At 34.9% G+C, this 19240-nt stretch overlaps 1 long non-coding RNA gene across 1 annotated transcript; it reads right to left on the bottom strand.

Annotated features, from left to right (window-relative positions):
- Window positions 1-4230: 4230 nt before the first annotated feature.
- Window positions 4231-5822, bottom strand: LOC147511229 (uncharacterized). The gene is made up of 3 exons (XR_015216959.1): window positions 5530-5822; window positions 4658-4896; window positions 4231-4395 (listed from the first exon to the last, which is right to left on the bottom strand). It is a non-coding gene; the product is annotated as an uncharacterized LOC147511229 (long non-coding RNA).
- Window positions 5823-19240: the final 13418 nt, after the last annotated feature.

Here is a 19240-nt window from a genome sequence, read left to right as displayed (position 1 = left end):
ATTACAATGGAAGCAACTCATTTGAGGCCAGGAAGAACAAATATGAAGCTTTTACTGTTGATGCAACTGCTATGAGATGCAGCTGTAGAATGTGGGAAATGAATGGCATCCCATGTCCATATGCCATTTCAGTTATGTATTATCTCAACATTGATCCATTGCAGCATGTATCTAGTAATTGGTATAGTGTGACAGAGTACAAGAAGATATATAGTCATGTGTTAGAGCCTTTGAATGGTAAAAACATGGCATAGGACAAAGAGGCCTGCTATTTTGCCTCCCATAGCAAGGAGGATGCCTGGCAGACCCAAGAAGAATATAATGAAGAAAGGAATAGCAGTGGGAACTGGAAGAGTGACAGAAGACAAGACTTCTCACTAACTATGCAGGAAGGGTAGGAAAATGCATTGTTCTAGATGCAATAGTAAGGAACACAACATAAGGTCATGCAATTCTATAGACCCACCACTTAAAAAGAAACAAGTGAGTACGCATTTGTCTTTTACTTTTATAAGTTATTTTTACAAGTGGTTTTGATTGTATTTAAATATGTTAATATAACATTAGGTGAGGAAGAATAAAGAATAAGTGAATAATGTCCTAGCTGAGGATGCAACTAATAAAGGGCCAACTAATGTAACAGCTGAGAATGCCAGTAATGAAGGTAGGTGTACAAGAGGCAGATGTACAAGAGGGAGAGGAAGAAGGGAACCAGTCCCTATAGATTTTGGAGTACACACTAGTCATGAAGGAGAAACTTACATCAATGTGAGTCTTCTAATATATTTAATGTATTTTCCATTCATTATGTTTTGTGCATTATCTTATTCATAGTGCATTATGTGTAGACTGCTTCAATATTGACACCCTTGAATTCAAATGAACCATCTCCAAGTAATGAAGGGCCAAGTACTTTAACAGATGAGAGTGCAACTAATCAGCAACCAAGTACAAGGGGTCAAGGTACAAGGGCTAGGGGTGAAAGATGAAGAGGAAGAGGAAGAGGAAGCAGTGAGCCAATTACTGTTCCACTTGGTGTAAACACTAATACTATTGAAGGAGAAGCTGACATCAATGTGAGTGTTTTAGTTTAGTTTTTTCAATAAATTAGTTTGAGTGCATTGGTTTATTCATTGTGCATGACTGTGTAGACTACTTCAAGATTAGATGTTCCACTTGCACCAAGAGTAATTGTGTCAATGGGTGATGGAGTACACATATTACCTCAAACTGGAAGAAAATATTTTCATGTAAGTTCTTACTTTAAGTTTTTATTCATTCAAGTGTTTGCAATTTAAAATTTAGTTTAGTTTATGTCTTTATTATTTAGTTTAGTTTGGTAAGGTTTTATTCATTATGCTTTATTTCTTATATAGCCACCACAAGAAAGGAGAGTTGTACAAAGGAAGACTTCAAATGCAAGTGATAAAGTTGGAAGTAGCTAAGGGTAAAATAATACACCACTTGGAACTCAGGAATCAAGTATTGCAAAGAGTACAGCAGAAGGCATCCCATGAATTATTTGGTAAAATTGATCTAGCTCATTTTGGTGTTTTAAGAGTGTATTAATGGTTTCAGACTTGTTGCTTTAATGAACAAGTGTCACGTTTTGTATGTTACTCTCAAACATGATCATGCAAATAACAAGTGTCATATTTTGAATGTAAGGAAACAATTTTTTTTTTTTGGTCAAGGAGAATGCTTTAATGAACATATTGAAAATTGATTTGACTAATGTATTGTAAATAGTGTTATAGTTTTAATTTTGAACTTTATAGTTGGTGATAATTAATGGTGTTTGGTATGCAATCTATAAAACCATCCTAGAGGGGTAGAGGTTGTATGCAATAGGTTTAGATTCGAAAAAATAATGACCAAGGGTCAGATGATCCATGTTGAGGGTAAGGGAGAACCCAAAACTTTTGAAAGAGCACTGGTTGCAGTTTGGGACCTCATCAAAACAAAGCAGGGGAAGAGAGTGTTCATGGAGGTTGTTTATGAGAATGATGTCATTAATCTGAAGCCTTGTGATGACTGTGGAAGGGTGTGCATCATTGAGTTGTTGGAAGAGGGAGAGGCAAGTCGACCTAGAGAACCAAGTCCAGAAGTTCCACCTGGATTCGAACATAAGCTCGAGAAATATCCAAGGTTACCAAAGAGCGAAGAAATGAAGCGGCGAGTTAAAATGAAGCAAAGAATGAGGGAATCAGCACCAACACCATCCAAGCAGCAAGTTCAAGAGGTTATCCTGGGTCTTGCTACTGTTGCAGCTTATCCTGGGTTTTGTATGAAGTCCAAGAAGTTTAAGTCTAAGAAGTGATGTCTTGGTGTATATTTGAAGTGAACTGATGTTTGAAGTGTGTTTGTTAGGTTTATCTAGGCAGTGTCTTGTGTCTTGTTTCTATGTTTTGATGTTTTTTAGCTTGGTTGTCTTGTTCTATGTTAAATTATCAAGTCCTGATGTAGTGTAGTGATGTTTAATGTTTGCTTTTGTTATGTTAAATTATCAAATGCATTTTGATCGAACTCATTACATATATACAGTGACAGAAACAAGAGAACTCTACAATTTCATTCCATTTTCATTCAACTCATTACATTACAAAAACCATGTTACAGAACATTACTGAAACACAATGTACATCACTTATTAACCAAACAAATACTTGTAAAGCAGGAATACAACGACCAAAATCAAACAAGTTTTCTTCGTCTTATAATTCTGGCATTCCAAAGCTGTCACCTTTTTCTTCAACTCTGTTCTCTTCTTCTTCTCAGAGTGAGCGATTACATTCAATTTTTCTTGCAACTCTACCTTTTTCATGTTAGCTTCCTCCAAACTTTCTTTCAATCCGTCAACCTCTTTGTACAAATCAATGAACCTTTGCTTTGTTGATTTAGGAACTTTGTCATCCCAATCAAAATAGCCACAGTCGTGAGTTTTGTAATTTGTACAACCAAAAGATCTTCTTCCCAAATTTCCAACAGTCTTTGACATTACCAAAGGAGATAGCTCTCCACAAAAGCATGAATGATTTGAATTGATAGAGGTGGACGACATTTTGAACTATCACTACACCAGAAAAAGCGTTTACTAACGGTTATATCCGTTACTTATATTTTTACTAACGGTTATATCCGTTAGCTCAAAGCCACTCTCACTTAGGCCAAATTTAGTATGTATATAACCGTTCATCGATAATACTTTTAGTAACGGTTATATCCGTTACTAAAATTCTTTGTAACAGATAGCCAATTGTTGATGGCCCGATTAAATTTGTCATTTCTAACGGATATATCCGTTAGTAATGGATATGCTAGTTACTAACTATTGTTTGTAACGGAAATATCCATTAGTAAACTGTAGCCACTAAAAAAAATAATAATAAATCCTAGGTCAAATAATGTCCACCATGCACATCTAGTTTTAGCAAATATGATATAAAGAACACATTCCACAAACTTAATCAACAAATGAATAACAAAAAAGGTTTCTTTTCAACACAAGAAAAGAAAGTTGGAAACAAGACTTGTTCTAATCAAGCAAAAATTGAAAGCAAGTAAACAAAAATGAAGTAAGCCAAAATAACAAAATATAATTCATAAGACCAAATAAGAACATACGAGTTCCATAAAATGCACAAGTACACCATCATTCTCATTCAAGAATATAACACTCATTCTATCACTGTTAAAGTTCTCTAGTCACTAGCAAACACAAACACAAAATACTTAAGTACCAAAGGCTTTTGATACTTAGCCCTTCACAGAAGAACTAAACACCAAGGGCACCAAGCAAATGACACCACCACCACCACCACAAAGAAGCACCAGTAGTCCATGGCAGCGAGCGGCAGCAAGAAGCGCAGGCAGGTACCCAACAACAAAGCACCAAAGACACACTCCACCCAAAGAGCAGTGAGCAACCACCAAAGCCAGGTCCATGGCAATGCGGTCCAAAAAGTTAGATAACACCAAAGAAAGAGGCTCCACCCAAAGACACAACACCACCACGCACACACTAATGGTGCAGATGGAATACTTCAAAACATAAAAGATTATGCTTAAATGCTATAGATCAAGTTGGGACAAAAATATATCCCTGACAGATTAGACAATGAATTGATAAACAAATTGAATAGTTGAACTTAGTTTTCTTTCGCTTGAATGAAACAGTTGGGAAAAGCATTGTAAGTTTTCAATAATGATGGTTTTTATTAATATGATGACTTCAGTAAGCTTACCTCGGTGACCAAGATGTCCGAGTAATCAGAGGTTTTGCTCATGTTATTCTGTCTTCTAGTAACAATCTCTATCAGAAGCACCCCATAGCTATAAACATCGACCTTCTCTGTTAATTGACCATGTGATAGATACTCGGGAGCCATATATCCTCTGCAGATATAAAAAAAAAGTTAATATGTTCTCATTATAAACATAAATTTGTTCATAAATTCTCGTAGTAAACATATATGAAAGGAGATGTGCTAATGCTGCTTCTTCATGTACGTACATATATGGAATTATGTATGATCTTTATATGGAGAGTGTAAGTAAGAGGTGGTACAACACGATTCTATGGAAACTAACTCATTTTGTAGGCTGACATATATATATCTTTAAATTATTTTGAATTGAAAAAGTGAATGCCACTTACAATGTGCCTGCAATGGCGGTGCTGATATGGCCTTTGTCATCTTGGAAAGATCTTGCCAACCCAAAATCAGCAATTTCAGCTTGGTGCTTAGAATCCAAAAGGAGATTGCTAGCCTTTATATCTCTGTGAATGATTATAATCTTCGAGTTCTCATGCAGGTAAATCATCCCTTCAGCTGTGCCTTTAATAATCTTGGATCTCTTCTTCCAGTTCAATGTTTTTCCTCTGGATCGATGTATCTGTTGTTTATGTGATTCAAAATTGAAACTTAGTTTCATTTTAAGAATATTTATCAAAAGTGAGGCAACAAGAGTAGTTTCATTGGTAATCTAGTTTGTTGGTAAGTGTAAAAAGCATTGAATCACGCTTCTGTATGGTCCTATGCACAGTTATCTCAGACTTTAACAATTTGCAGTCAGGCCAATCTATTGAATATACCATAGTTAAACTATTGAATTTTGACATCTTTGTTCACAGGCATATAATTAAAAGTAGGCAGGTGAAGTTTAAGAAAGTACCAAATAGGAACTGATCTAAGCTCCTGTTTGGGAGGAACTCATATAATTAAGACTTTCGTGTCCTGAACAATCTACAACCCAACAACCTCCAGGTTTTTGTGCCCTAAACTGGCGATTAGGTTGACTTCGTTATAGAAATCTCCAAAATTTCATTTGTTAACAAAAGCCTCTTAACAAAGACCTCTCTTCCATCGCCTAAAACTCCCGTCAAGAAAAAAAGGAGGTTGATCACCAACAAGAAAAATGGTTTTCATGATATGTCGAAAGTCTCCATTATTTCAAATTTTATGAATGTTTTTTGGCCATTGCAAGTTGCAATAACAATGTTTATATCTGCATAGTTTTGCAACTTACCTTGTATACTGTCCCGAATCCTCCGTGACCAATCTTGTTGGCAATGTTAAATGATCCAGTGGCATATTGTAGTGTCGAATACTTGAAGTTCTAAGAAACAAGGGAGATTGTCGTACTAGCATTTCTCCCTCTAATGGGGCTTCAATAACTTCAAACTCAGCACCCTGAAAAGTGAAAAGGAAAAAAAAATCAACACCTTCAACACAATATTCATTTTGTCTACAAATTGTTATCCTTATAATCACCCAGATCAATCTCATGGTGCCTCTCACAGTCTGCTGTAAAAAAAAAAAAAAAAAAGTTAAACGACCAACACCACCACATCCTTTGTTCACAAAATCTACGGTAACTTTGATGAGCAAAACTCAAACTCAAAGTCAGGTTATATATATTCAAGCAAGCACAGTAATCACATCCCTAACTATTCATCATTTTCAGAAATAGGATAAAAATTTAAAAGACTTGATTACTTTATAAAACTAAAGCAACAAATTACAGTACTGAAAAAAAAAACCCATCTACATCTTCATTACCCTAATTTGTTTTCAAAGCTTGGTAATCAAAAAGAAACTAGAGGCAAATTATATACAATTATTAGAGTCGATATCCTACCAATTGAAAGAGCAAGACCAAGACCTCCCCATTATGCCCTTAAAGTAGTGTCAATGAACACAACGTTAATACTTAATTCTTTGCCGTAATACTCTTGGAGATTGAAAATGAATTCAAATTGAGAATTTTTTAGGAAACCCCATTGAATAGATTGGTGCTCCAAGCGCATGGCGGTAAGTTGAATAGCTGGAACTTAATAGAAGTGAAATTAAAAAAAAAAATAGATTTAGACAAATGAGAGAAAATAGATCGAGCGAGAGCTTACCTTGTCTCCACCATTAAAGCTATATAAAAGAAACGTCTTTTACCTAAAAAATCCCTAAAATCTATGAACACTATTTTAAGAAAACCGCATGGGATTAAATCTAAGAACAATAAGGAAATCAGAGGGTAGAGTACCTCTGTTCTTCTTAACAGATGATGAGCCTTTCCTCTTCGAGTGATAGATCAGAAGGAAAACATTGTCTTCCTCGTTAAACTTTACTTTCTTTCTTTTTTGGTTGCGGGCAGAAACTTTACCATTTAGATGCTCTTCTTTTTTTGTTCTTTTGTTTTATTTTCTTTTTCTCGCTTAAACATATATTAAAAATATAATTAAAATATCTTATTTGGAATATATCCTAACGAAAAACTTGATAAGTAACGGATATATTCGTAAGAAGGTTGGTAACGGATATATCCGTTAGAAATTAAAAAAGTGGTCTGTTAGGAATTGACCATTCTGGTGTAGTATTCAAATTGAGAGTTAGGGTTTTCAAAGGGAGGAATAAGGTTAAACTCGCAATTTCGGTGCTTCAAGTTTCAAAATTGCGAAACTATATCACGTGTATTTCACGCTTGCAATGAGGTACCAGGTCACGTGTATTTCTAAAAATCCCACATGTCTAGATGGCCGGACACATGGTATAGGACGGTGGCCACATCAACAAAAATTGATCGGAAATACTTCCAAGTCGCAAAGTGATAATTTTTTGATAGTACAATGTAGTTTAGTGCCTAGAAAATTGTATAGTATCCAAAGTGCAAAAACATGTATAGTACGTTGTATACTATGCCAATTTTGTGAAAACGTTAAGAAACATGTATTTTTATTATTATTTTTTTCCGATAAACATTTGTTTTTCATTGATATAGAGAATATTATGGTTGTACAAACAAATATCAACATCAAAATACACATGGAATATTAAAGTAATTAAAAACAAAACCAAAACAGCAACCATGTAATCTTGAATTGAATAACCACTGTAAAACACAATCCTCCAACTCCAACGAAAAAGATCGGAAGATCAACCCAGCACCAAAAAGAAGTCTCGTTACTGGCCGGAACATGTGTCGGATTAGCACCTCTATAGGAAAGTGCCCCACCAGATCCACAACAACGGCGCGGCAGTGGCCCAACAAGAACACTCAACGCATCAATACACCAATAGATAAGATATGTAGGAGCAGAGGACCCATTCCACTATTTTCGATTATGGAACCAGCAATTATAGTGAAAATACAAGCTAACAAGATCTTTTGACAAATCAAAACGGCTACATCTTGATACCACAACCAACAACCAAACTCTACAATAAAAAACATCACACAAAACATTAAAAGCGACAAACAAAACAACAAACGGATCTGCCATAGTATAGGTCTTAGCAAACCCCAAAGTGATGAAGAAATAATTCATAAATACACCCTTCAAACAACCTTGAGTTGTCACCGAGCAAAAAAAAAACTACCTTGAGTTGTTGCAAAAGGACCATTGCCAATTGACACACACTTCAACGAACTGAAAAAGAAAAGCACCATTTTTTTCCTTTTCTTCTTCATCTTCACAACAAATATCTATAGAGGGAGAGTAGATCTGGAAAAAAGGGGCGGGAGAAACATGTATATGGGTATAGTATTGTTCAAAAGTGTATCAATATTCTAAAAATTATTATACACATTTATTTTTTATTCTAAATTTGTATACAATTTTTAACAAATGGAACAAGAAAAAAAAAATGTATGTCCGAAGGTATATGGGAAACAATAGTTTCACTATGGCATCACGCATGATGTGACTCTAGTAACTTCTTGGCTATTAGTTTGAAAATTGTAGTAGTACAACTCTTGTATCCTTGTTAAGAAACAAATGCTATTTTGTAGGGAAAGAAAATAAGAAATAGATTGAACTAATATTGAATTTAAATGAGCACCACATGTGGTACAAACATGTACAAGGGAGTATTACACGGGTTTTCAATATTGGGGTTGAAAATTTGAAATTTGGGGCTGAGTTTCTAAATGTATTGTGATGAATTCCCTATTATCATGCTCAACTCAGTTGAAAAGAGATCTTTAGAGCCTGCGTGCAGTTTAGAGTTTAGACATGTGAAAAGTGAAAATAGTTGATATTAGAAAACTCATTGAAGTACAATGGAGATATTAGTTTCTCAATCCTAACTCGATGCTTTTAAAGACGATGATGAAAAAAAAATGATGCAACAGAAAACGCAGTCTACATACAGATTAAAAAGCTAAAGTGCTAGAAATGTAAACTCAAAAAACAAATAATTAATGCAAAAAGTTATAAAATAACAAAATATGCATAATTATTTTCTAATAACGATCTTCATGGTTTTATATAAACATGAGAATGAATGAAGATCTTATCGAAAATAGTTTCCTTGAAGATATATCTGGTATGCAATATTTTTATTTATTTATTTATTTTGTTTTGTTTTTCATCGTTTTAACTAGGGGTGTCAATGCAATTTTAGTATTGTAAGAACCAAGAACCATATTCTTAAAATTGTGGAACCTTACCCATAACCACCGATTCCGATTATTTAGTTCAGTTCTTAAGAGATTCACTCCTACACACATTTTTTATTGGTCTTATTAATAAAATGTGTACTAATACCGCACGAACAAGTCATCTTTTAAATATTTACATAAGTAATCATGTCATTCTATAAGATATTTGTTATTGACAAACCCCATATTGTGTTGGGCAGACTCCAACAAAAAAAAACAATTATTACAAGTGTGTCATTGGTCCCAAAAAATAAAAAAAAAAAACAAATATTACAAGTATGTCATTGGTCCCAAAAAATTGAATTCGAAAACCCCAAGCTTAAACGACCCGGCTAAGCCGTTCATTATGCAAACCCAACGATGTGGCCACATCGTTGGGGACTCAGTCCAAACGGTGTGACCACATCGTTTGGACTAAGTCCCAAACGACTTGGCCACATCGTTTGAGACTTTGAGATTTGAACTTTGAAAAAATATAAAGTTCTGTTTTTTGGCGTTTGAGACTTAATCCAAACGGTGTGGCCACACCGGTCAAGAGGCCAAAAAACATAACTTTATATTTTTTCAAAGTTCAAATCCCAAACTGTGTGGCTACACCGTTTGGACTAAGTCTCCAACGATATGGCCACACCGTTTGGACTAAGTCCCCAACGATTCGTTTAGGATTTGAACTTTGAAAAAATATAAAGTTCTGTTTTTTGGCCTCTTGACCGGTGTGGCCATACCGTTTGGACTAAGTCTCAAACGATGTGGCCAAGTCGTTTGGACTGAGTCCCCGTGTGGCCACATCGTTGGGGACTCAGTCCAAACAGTGTGACCATATCGTTGGGTTTGCACAATGAACGACTTAGCCGGGTCGTTTAAGCTTGGGGTTTTCGAATTCAATTTTTTGAGACCAATGGCACACCTGTAATATTTGTTTTTTTTGACTTTTTAGGACCAATGACACACTTGTAATAATTTTTTTTTTTTTTTTTTCCCAACACAATATGGGGTCCGTCAGTAATAGGACTCTTCTATAATTAATAAGTGAAGTAAAACCATATATTTAAGGTTGTTAGCTATATTTTATATTATTTAAAACATTAAATGTCGTGCCAACTAGCAAAATTGGTAAAATCTCTGGGTGGTGATGATACCAGAGGTCTGGGGTTCGAACCCTGCCTCATCAATGAGTTATTGATATAGTTTAAAAACAAACTTGCTAATAAAAATAAAAAATAAATAAATAACCATGAAAACTATATATTATACTAATAAATAAATTAACCTTTTGAGTTTATATACATTTTATTTTGATAGTTTTTATGTTAAAAGTACGATAACATTCATTTTTTATATGGTTTCATTTTGATAGTTTTTATATGGTTTTTTGTTTAAACTATAAAACGAGGGGGGGATTCACTAAGCCCACCATTCCCACCATCCCAATAGATGGCCAACAACTTCCACTAGTTGAACTTCATCGTCATATTTCTTCTACTCCATATGTATATGGAGATTTCCCCGAGTTTTTTGATAACTCTAAATACTGTAAATGTATGTGCGACGCATCTGTGAAAGAAGTGGATGGGGTATATAAAATGTTTATTATTTCTCTTTTATGGGATTTGAACAATAAATATTTGGGTTCGATCGATGGTGAGGTAACTGGTTATAACAACCCTATTATATATATATGGCTCTTAAGCGGACGTCCGCAAACGGACTCCTTGAAAATTGGTTGTTTTACACATGGACCAAAATATCGACAAAATATCTGATATATCGCCGATATATATATCGGTATTTTGGTACACCGATATCGATATTTCTGACATATATCCACCAAATATAGTAGGGGTGTGCACGGGTCGGTTCGGGTCGGTTTTGGGCTAAAACTGACTACCAAACCGACCCAATCGGTTTATGCAATATTGTAACCAAACCGACCCGACCCTATAGACTCAACCGACCCGCAACTGACCCGACCAGATTCTGTTCTAACCGATGCCTGACCAAAACCGACTATTGGTCGGTTTACCCGATTATAACCGACCCGACCCCAAAATCAAAAGATCAATTGCAAACATTCCAAACAAGCCACAGAGATTGAATGGAAGCGACTGTCACTTCCAGGGCATTCAAACCTTTTAACTGATGGAACTAACTTGTATATTTAGTCTGAAAACTTTACTGAAAACTAAAGCCCGTACTCTTGTTCAATATCTATTCTTTCTTTCTTTTTAAATGGGTTATATCTAAAGTGGTTATGCTTTTGTTGATTTTTCGGAGAAAACAACCCGGTTATGTTCCAACCAAACTAGTGAATTATTGCCTATGATTGATGAGGTTGGTTGGTTCTTTAATTTTATTGGAGTGTAAATAAAATTTTGTAATGATTACTGTTTGTAAAGTTATATAAAACTATGAAGTTAATGTCGTTTGGCTTTTTGACAAAATTACGTGTTTATAAAGCGGTAAAAGCACTATTAGAGAAAACCAAATCAGTCCAAAAGCTAAAGTGGAGAATAATAGGTTACGTGTATCTGTTCACTTCCGGATGTGTTGATGAAAAGGTAGATTTCATTTCCATATCTTGTATTTTATTTTCTCAATGTTCTTCACCATGTGTGTATTGTTATAGAAATACTATACCGATTATATTAAGATAACCAACTTTTATAGAAGTAAAATATGCATCGTGAGAATTAAAACTCCACGCCAACTCAATAACTTTGAGGGTTCTTATTTGAATTTTTTTTTATGGGAAATGGTTCCCGGCAATTGATGGTGATTACAAGCCATGAACTGTTCTCGCCTCTCCTACTCGCAGAAGGAATCATGAACAAACTGGAAAGAACCGATTCTGCAGATTTAGCCGTTCTACGAAAAGTTTTAATTTTATGGGCCTGATTTTTATTGATCATGCAGAGGCGCTCGTTGACCTTCGAGGGGCCGATAGTTTGAGAACCGATACTTAAATAAAGTGCCGTGATTTCCTTTGATGTGAGACTTTGAGTTTGGAGATGCACTTGTCATTCATATTTGCCTCTCCAAATTGCATTCGTTTCCCCTCAAATTGCATTAGTTTTCTAACACAAGAAAAAATGTACATAGCCTAACCCATTCAATACAACATTATATAAATAAGAACTGTTCTTAAGGTACGTAAGATACCCTCTTAACTATGGTGTAGGGAAGCAAGGGATTTCCACACTTTCGTGAACAAATTGAACTTAATTAACTAGTGAGGTTGGCATATGCTTCTACAATCCCCTCCTCCCCATGTCGCTTGACTTCTCCGTTTTGAAAAAAAAAAAAATTTTATTCCATAACAATGAAGATGCGTTTAAGGTATCCTATGTTCTTGTTTGATGATCAAAACCCATGTACATTTTTGTGGTTATTATTTTCTGTGTCATTTTAGCTTTCTTTTGCTTACAAACTTATTGGTGTAAGATGGATTCCTTCTTACTTAGGTATTGCGCGATAGAGGACAAGGATTTGGCGTTCTTGTTTCTAAAAGTTCAAAAGATACAAATGCTTCTTATTCTCTCCGGGAACCAAAAAGTAAGATCTTAGTCATGCATCTATCCATGCAATTCTTTTGAACTTTTTCTTGTTTTGGGTCTATTTTTGCATGCTAATGTTTTTACTTGTTTTGTATGTTTATAGGTTATGGATTTTTTGCACGGTTAGTCGAATGGAAGTGATTTGTCACTTGAGGGCATTCAAGGGTTTAGCTAGAAAGGAGATTTTACCCATCCATGAATGACAAATGATCAATGAGTGGGGGGATAATGTATTTTTCCTTTGTTCAGAAAAAGAAAATTAGTCTAGAAAAAAAGGCTATTCTCCTTTGTTTTTAACAGGCTTGGAGACCTTCTTGTAAGTTGTAACTACGTATGTACAAGGGAAACTTTATCAACAACCTAGCCTAATCCCATTACCTGGGGTTCACAACATTACATTTGAAAAATGTAATTTTCCAATTTTCTGTACGGATCAATATATAGCTCTTTATATATCTTTCAGTCTTTTGGCTTTGACTCTTTTGAATATTTTGCATTGTGATGTTTCACTATGGTATAGTTCAGCTTTCAGTGTATACTTTGGAAACTATATATCTATAATTTTGAATAGTTAAATGCAGCGTTTACGGAATGTTGCAATCATATTATCTGAAAAGAATCTATTCTTAATCATGTGCTTAATACGGTGATTGCAACCTCGCAAAACAAACGATGGGTTACAAAATCAACGGTAGCCAATAGTTTCTACAAAATTCCAAACGAAGGTTACGAAAGAGAGAGACTTTAACACCAGGTTTACATCAGCATTTTACAACTGCATAAATAGTTTGCTAATAGATCTGATCTACAATTGAGATGCGTCGTCACCGGTTCTGAGGAAAGGTGACTGGCTTTTTTACACTTTTACATTTCTCGGAAGGAAAAAGAAAAAGAAATTTCACCGCAAGACTATTATGGATTATGTGATTTGCTGAATTCTCTTGAATCCATAACACAATTTCCTGAAAGCAAAGGGACCGCACGAAAGCAAATAGCCGAAATTCTTCCATCATATAACCAAAAACCAATAGCATCGACAAAGGCCAAAACTATCCACACAAGCCACAGCTATCAAAACAAAAGCTATCCACATGATCTACATCTATCTGCCTATCCACATCATCAAGTTCTAAGCACAACTGCATTTCATAACAAACAAAAATAATCCAACTTATTCAAGTTCACAAATAGACATAGTGAATGAACTTCACAAAAAAATAAACTTAAAAACCTGATTACCAATCAATTATCCGTAACATTCGCAGCATTAGGCTCAGAAGAAGTCGATCCAAATAATTCTGCAAAAAAAAAAAAAAAAACACAAGCATATACATACGTAAGTCGAACTACATAAGTACATATTTTAACATAAGAAAATAACGATAGACTAAACATTGCAATGCAAATTACCTCCATCTAGTTTATCATATTGCTCGATATCATCCATTGACTGTCGAAGATTAATTGGAATTGATGGAGAACGAAGCCAATCTTGTGCACAAATAAGGGCTTCCACCGTGTTAGGAGCTAACGAACTTCAAGTATCGCCCCGTGCTAAATGCGGACTTCGGAAGCTCACGGAAGATATCGAACTGCCAAAACATCACGTGCAACAAGAGAAAGGATCCGAAACCTAGAAGCGTTGATCTTCCACCAACCCAAAATGTCAAACTTATCCCCACCAACTTCATTAGTTTCAGCCAAAACCTCTCAACCTTAGACTTATTACGTAAAGTTATCTTCCTCTAGCAAGTGTTGCTTTGAAATTTTTGACTAGTATAGTAGGATCTTGCTCATCATCATCAACATCCATTCGGGCTTGTTTGTTTGGCTCACGCTCATATCAATAGGTGGCTGATTTGAAGAAGAATAGTGCCCAACATACCACTCATACAACGCAACCAAAGCATCTTTCACTTTTTTGCTTCATCATTAGCTTTAGTTTCTTCATACAACCTTGTTTGAAGGAATACGACACATACTTCATCTTGAAGCGGGGATCAAGCACAACACCAACATATAACAAAATGTTAATCTTATCCATATCCCAATACTTATCAAATTTAGTTTGCATACGCCAGCCATTGATCTCAAACGTGCATCCTCACTTCCATTAAACTAAATCAATTTCTTCCTCCTAACAATTAGAATTTCACTAAAGAAATTATTCGAGGTAACATAACGAGAACCTGAAAATCGCAATGTTTGCCTTATAGAAAACTCTTAGAAATTTCACAAATAATCTCGCACTATTCCAATCGGTTAAGGTTGGAGGCCCCTTGATCTTGTCATCATCAAAGTAAAGGGTGTACTTGTGGGTCTTCAAGCTCCAATATCTCAAAGGCACTTTGGAACTTCTCAGAACTTCTAACATCATGAATGTAGCATTCCATCTAGTTGCCACATCTAAGCATAAAAGTTTGGTGCACTCTATTTGTTCTTCCTTCACACACTCCTTGAATCTGGCCAACCTAGATGGAGATGACCTCACATACCTCAATGCGATGCGTAATTTCGAAAATAGCATCATTAACATCTTTCGGGCCATCACAAACAATAAGATTCAGGGATGTGAGCACAACATCTCATATGTAAATACTTATGTTCCATAACGGTGTCTTTCCCAATTTTTTGCTTTTCTTCAAGTAATCAATGGCAAATGAAATTAGAACTTGCATTATCAACGATTCTGATAAAAGACTATGGACACCCCAATTAAGAAGACACTTTTCTACCATCTTTCCAATGGTCTCACCTTTGTGATTTGGAACTAGACAAAAATTCAGAATCCTTTTTGTAAGTTCCAATCACTATCGATGAAATGAGCAGATCAAAACCATGTAATTTAAGTTTTGAATAGATGTCCAAGTGTCGGTTGTTATACATATTCTATTACCATGCAGAAAACTCTTTAACTTTCTTCTCTCCTCCATGTAAAGTTCAATGCAATCCCTACCAACTTGAGTCCGATAGGGCAAATTTGTGAACTTAAATAACCTTCACAAAATGTCGAAACCCTTCACCCTCCACAAAACTAAACGGCAACTCATCAATAATAATCATTCTAGACAGAGCATCTCTACAAGCTTTTTAAGCTAAAACTAACGAGAACAAGCTCTTTATCTTTGAAAGACAATATTTGTTGTGATTTATCGAGGATTCTTCTTACATACTTTCATATGACTCAACATATTAGAAGTTCCACTACTTTTGAAGCACAAGCATAACTAACGGGGCAATAATTACATTTGGCTCTTGGATTTTTGGGATCACAACTCTCTATCTTATGAAAATGATCCCAAGCGAGGGAAGATAAGGATTTTCTTTTATTACACCTGCCATAGTAGGATCGACCGTATCCGTAGGGATTTTCGACACGTTATTTGTAGAGATGGACCATCACTAGGAACCTCGATTAGAAGCCATCTAATAAAAATGACACATATTAGCAATCGAGATAAAACAAAAAGCCCGTGATAGATCGATAAATTTAGCAAGTGTGAAAGACTCCAAAGTGCATTCATTTATATTTAATTGTGGAAAGTGGGGAACCATCGACAAATAAATTGAATCGAGATATGTAGTCAATGAGAAAGTGGTCACCATTTCATGAGCTTGAGAAGCTTTTCGTCAATGTTCTATCATTACTATGTGTTGTATAGATTATAGAACACCATTTTGTAATTCATGGAGTGGAAATAGTTTTGTTTCAAAGACCTTGAGTATAATTTGCACATCATTACACGGGAGTTAAATATCATGTATATGATTATACATTTATCTTTGGATTCTCTCTTTTTGATAGATCAACGACTGCAAAAAGGTATTTTGGTCTTTTTTTAGTGTTAGTAAGTAATCAAGCAAAAGAAGTTAGCATGGTAACACATTCATCTTGCATTTTCGAAAAGTACACACACACACACACACACACACACACACACACACACACACACACACACACACACACACACACACACACATATATATATATATATATGTGTGTGTGTGTGTGTGTGTGTGCACCTTGAGTATAATTTGCACATCATTACACGGGAGTTAAATATCATGTATATGATTATACATTTATACTGGATTCTCTCTTTCTTGATAGATCACTGACTCGCAAAAGGTATTTTGGTCTTTTTAGTGTTAGTAAGTAATCAAGCAAAAGAAGTTAGCATGGTAACACATTCATCTTGCATTTTCGAAAGTACACACACACACACACACACACACACACACACACACACACACACACACATATATATATATATATATATATATATTATCGATTCACATAATTTGCCTATTGAGGTATTGTATACAGTAGCCAGAGTGTAGGGATAATCACCAAATTCCTATGCTTGTGGGGCAACAATCTATCGCTATAGCCTATTTATCAGCACTCTTCTTTTCCATTTTTTTGTGTCTAATGCCTAGAGCTCTTAGGAACTCTACACTAGCAGATCCTACCAAGTACCATGTAAGTCCCGCCAATATACTTTGCAACCACAAGTCAGTCGACAATATCGATTGCTAGAGAATCAACTACATGTTGTTGAACACCGGTACGTCAGATCCCCCAAAATCAACCTTTCTCCCCATGTAACCGTACTATAGCTGCGGCTAATATTGCTGTTGCCATTGGAAAACTGTATCTCAAACTGAACGGATTCCTTGGAACACTATCCTTCTCTATTGGTCACCATTTCATGATCAAAACCCATGTACATTTGAACTATTTTGTAATAAGTTTTAATTGATGGCTCGTATTAAGATAGCGTATCGAAGAGATGAATACTACAGGGCAAAGAAGAAGATCATATTTTGGATCTCCAGTTTTTGAGAGAAACACATAAACAAAAAACAAAAAAAAAAAAAAAAAAGAAAGAAACCAAATAATTAGTTATTACCTTTGTTGATGGTGTTTGACTGGGCGACCGATGGAAGAGTGGTGGAGGAATGGTGGCGGCTAGACCGGTGGGGATGTAGCGGCTCGATACCCTAGTTAATGGGTTTTTACTTTTACTAATTGGTAATTTGGTACGATACATTTCTAATTTTCTACTAATCTAGTGAATTAAGATATTGCGGATCGGTCGGTTATTTTTGGTATATACAAATCCAAACCGAGCACCGAACCGACCACGTCGGTTTTGCCATTTAACAAACCGACCCGAACCGTCTTAAATGGATAACTGACCCGTGTAGCTCGGGTCAGATCGGATCGGTCGGTTTAGTCGGGTACACCGGTTTTATGCACACCCCTAGAATATAGTACCCTTTTCCCCAACATATATCGGAATTTCCGATATAACAGTTTATATCGCCGATATAATCGTTATATCCGATATTTACGATATATATCATTTGACTTTTTGACCATTTTTTAATATAAATCCGATATTTCCAATATATTTCCGATATATTTCCAATATTTCCGATATTATATTTATGATATATCCGATATTTTAAATAGTTTGGACTTATTACCAAAAAATGGATATATCCGATATATATCGGTTTTTGGGTACACTGATATATTCATCGATATCGATATTTTGAACCTTGGTTTTACAGAAGTTAAACTTAAAACCCACACTTTCTCTTTTACGTAGTATTTTTTCTCGATCTCTTCCAAAAAGTATAATTCTAAAGTCATAAATGCAACTAAAATTAAGGAAACAAAATAGAAATATAACAGGAAAAATAAAATAAGACCTTCTTCTCGGTCACCACCCTCTTTCTTCCTCTAAATTAAGAGAAACATTTCATTATTTAATATGCAACTTTAAGATTTTGATTAATGATACAATAATAAAATAAAAATAATTTGAATTTGAAAAGTTTTATAAACTATAATTAGAAACAACAATTCCATATGCTTTAAGTTTCACGACACCGCTATTAAAATCTGGAAGATGGAGAGAGATACAAATAACCACCATTAAAATTTTGACGATGGAGAGAGGACAAGATTTTTAAGATTTTAAAACATAATGTCCATTAATGTATTATACACTTATTGGTACTATTAAATATTATTCTATTATAACTGCTTTTGTACAGGAATGACGAGTTGAGACTTGCGAGAAGGAGATGAGTTTTAATTCATCTTTACAATTAGCTTATGGTGGAGAGAGAATGTTATTCATCCGTTTTTTTTTTTCAGTTACATTGTAGGACCCATGAGAGAGAATATATTTTTTTGCCATAATAACTGGAAAGAAAATATTACGTGAGAGAGAGTGAGTTTTAACTTACGTAAAACAACCAATTTTCAAGGAGTCTGTTTGCTAATAATGCTAGTGTCCAAATAATTAATGCTAATAAAATAAAATAAAATACATGTATATTTATAGCATGTATTTATTTTGTTTTATTAGCATTATTTGGACACTGACCTATTATCTACAGAGTGGGCTAGTGGGCTAAAAACAAAAAACAAAAAACAAAATGATAAAGATAGAAAAAGAAAAATGTGGGAAGAGAGAAAGATATGGGGTCAATGTTATAACCACCGAACCTCTTTTCTTGTATTTAGGGTTTAAAAAAAAAAAAAGAGATAAAAGGATACGTGAGAGAAAGTGAGAAAGAGTGAAGAGAGGGAGAGTTTTAGGTTTAAAACAAATAGAAACAAAGAGAAAATAAAAATGAATAAGAAGGGGTATTGGCGACTTCGGCGCAACGTCATTTTCCGATTTTCTTTAGTAGATTCTAACTAACGTTTTGTGATCTCTATTGGTGAG

This window comes from Coptis chinensis, chromosome 3 (assembly GCF_015680905.1).
Source record: "Coptis chinensis isolate HL-2020 chromosome 3, ASM1568090v1, whole genome shotgun sequence".
Lineage (NCBI taxonomy): Eukaryota > Viridiplantae > Streptophyta > Magnoliopsida > Ranunculales > Ranunculaceae > Coptis > Coptis chinensis.
The sequence above is the reverse complement of the archived record's forward strand: the minus strand, read 5'-3'. Positions and strand labels throughout refer to the sequence as shown.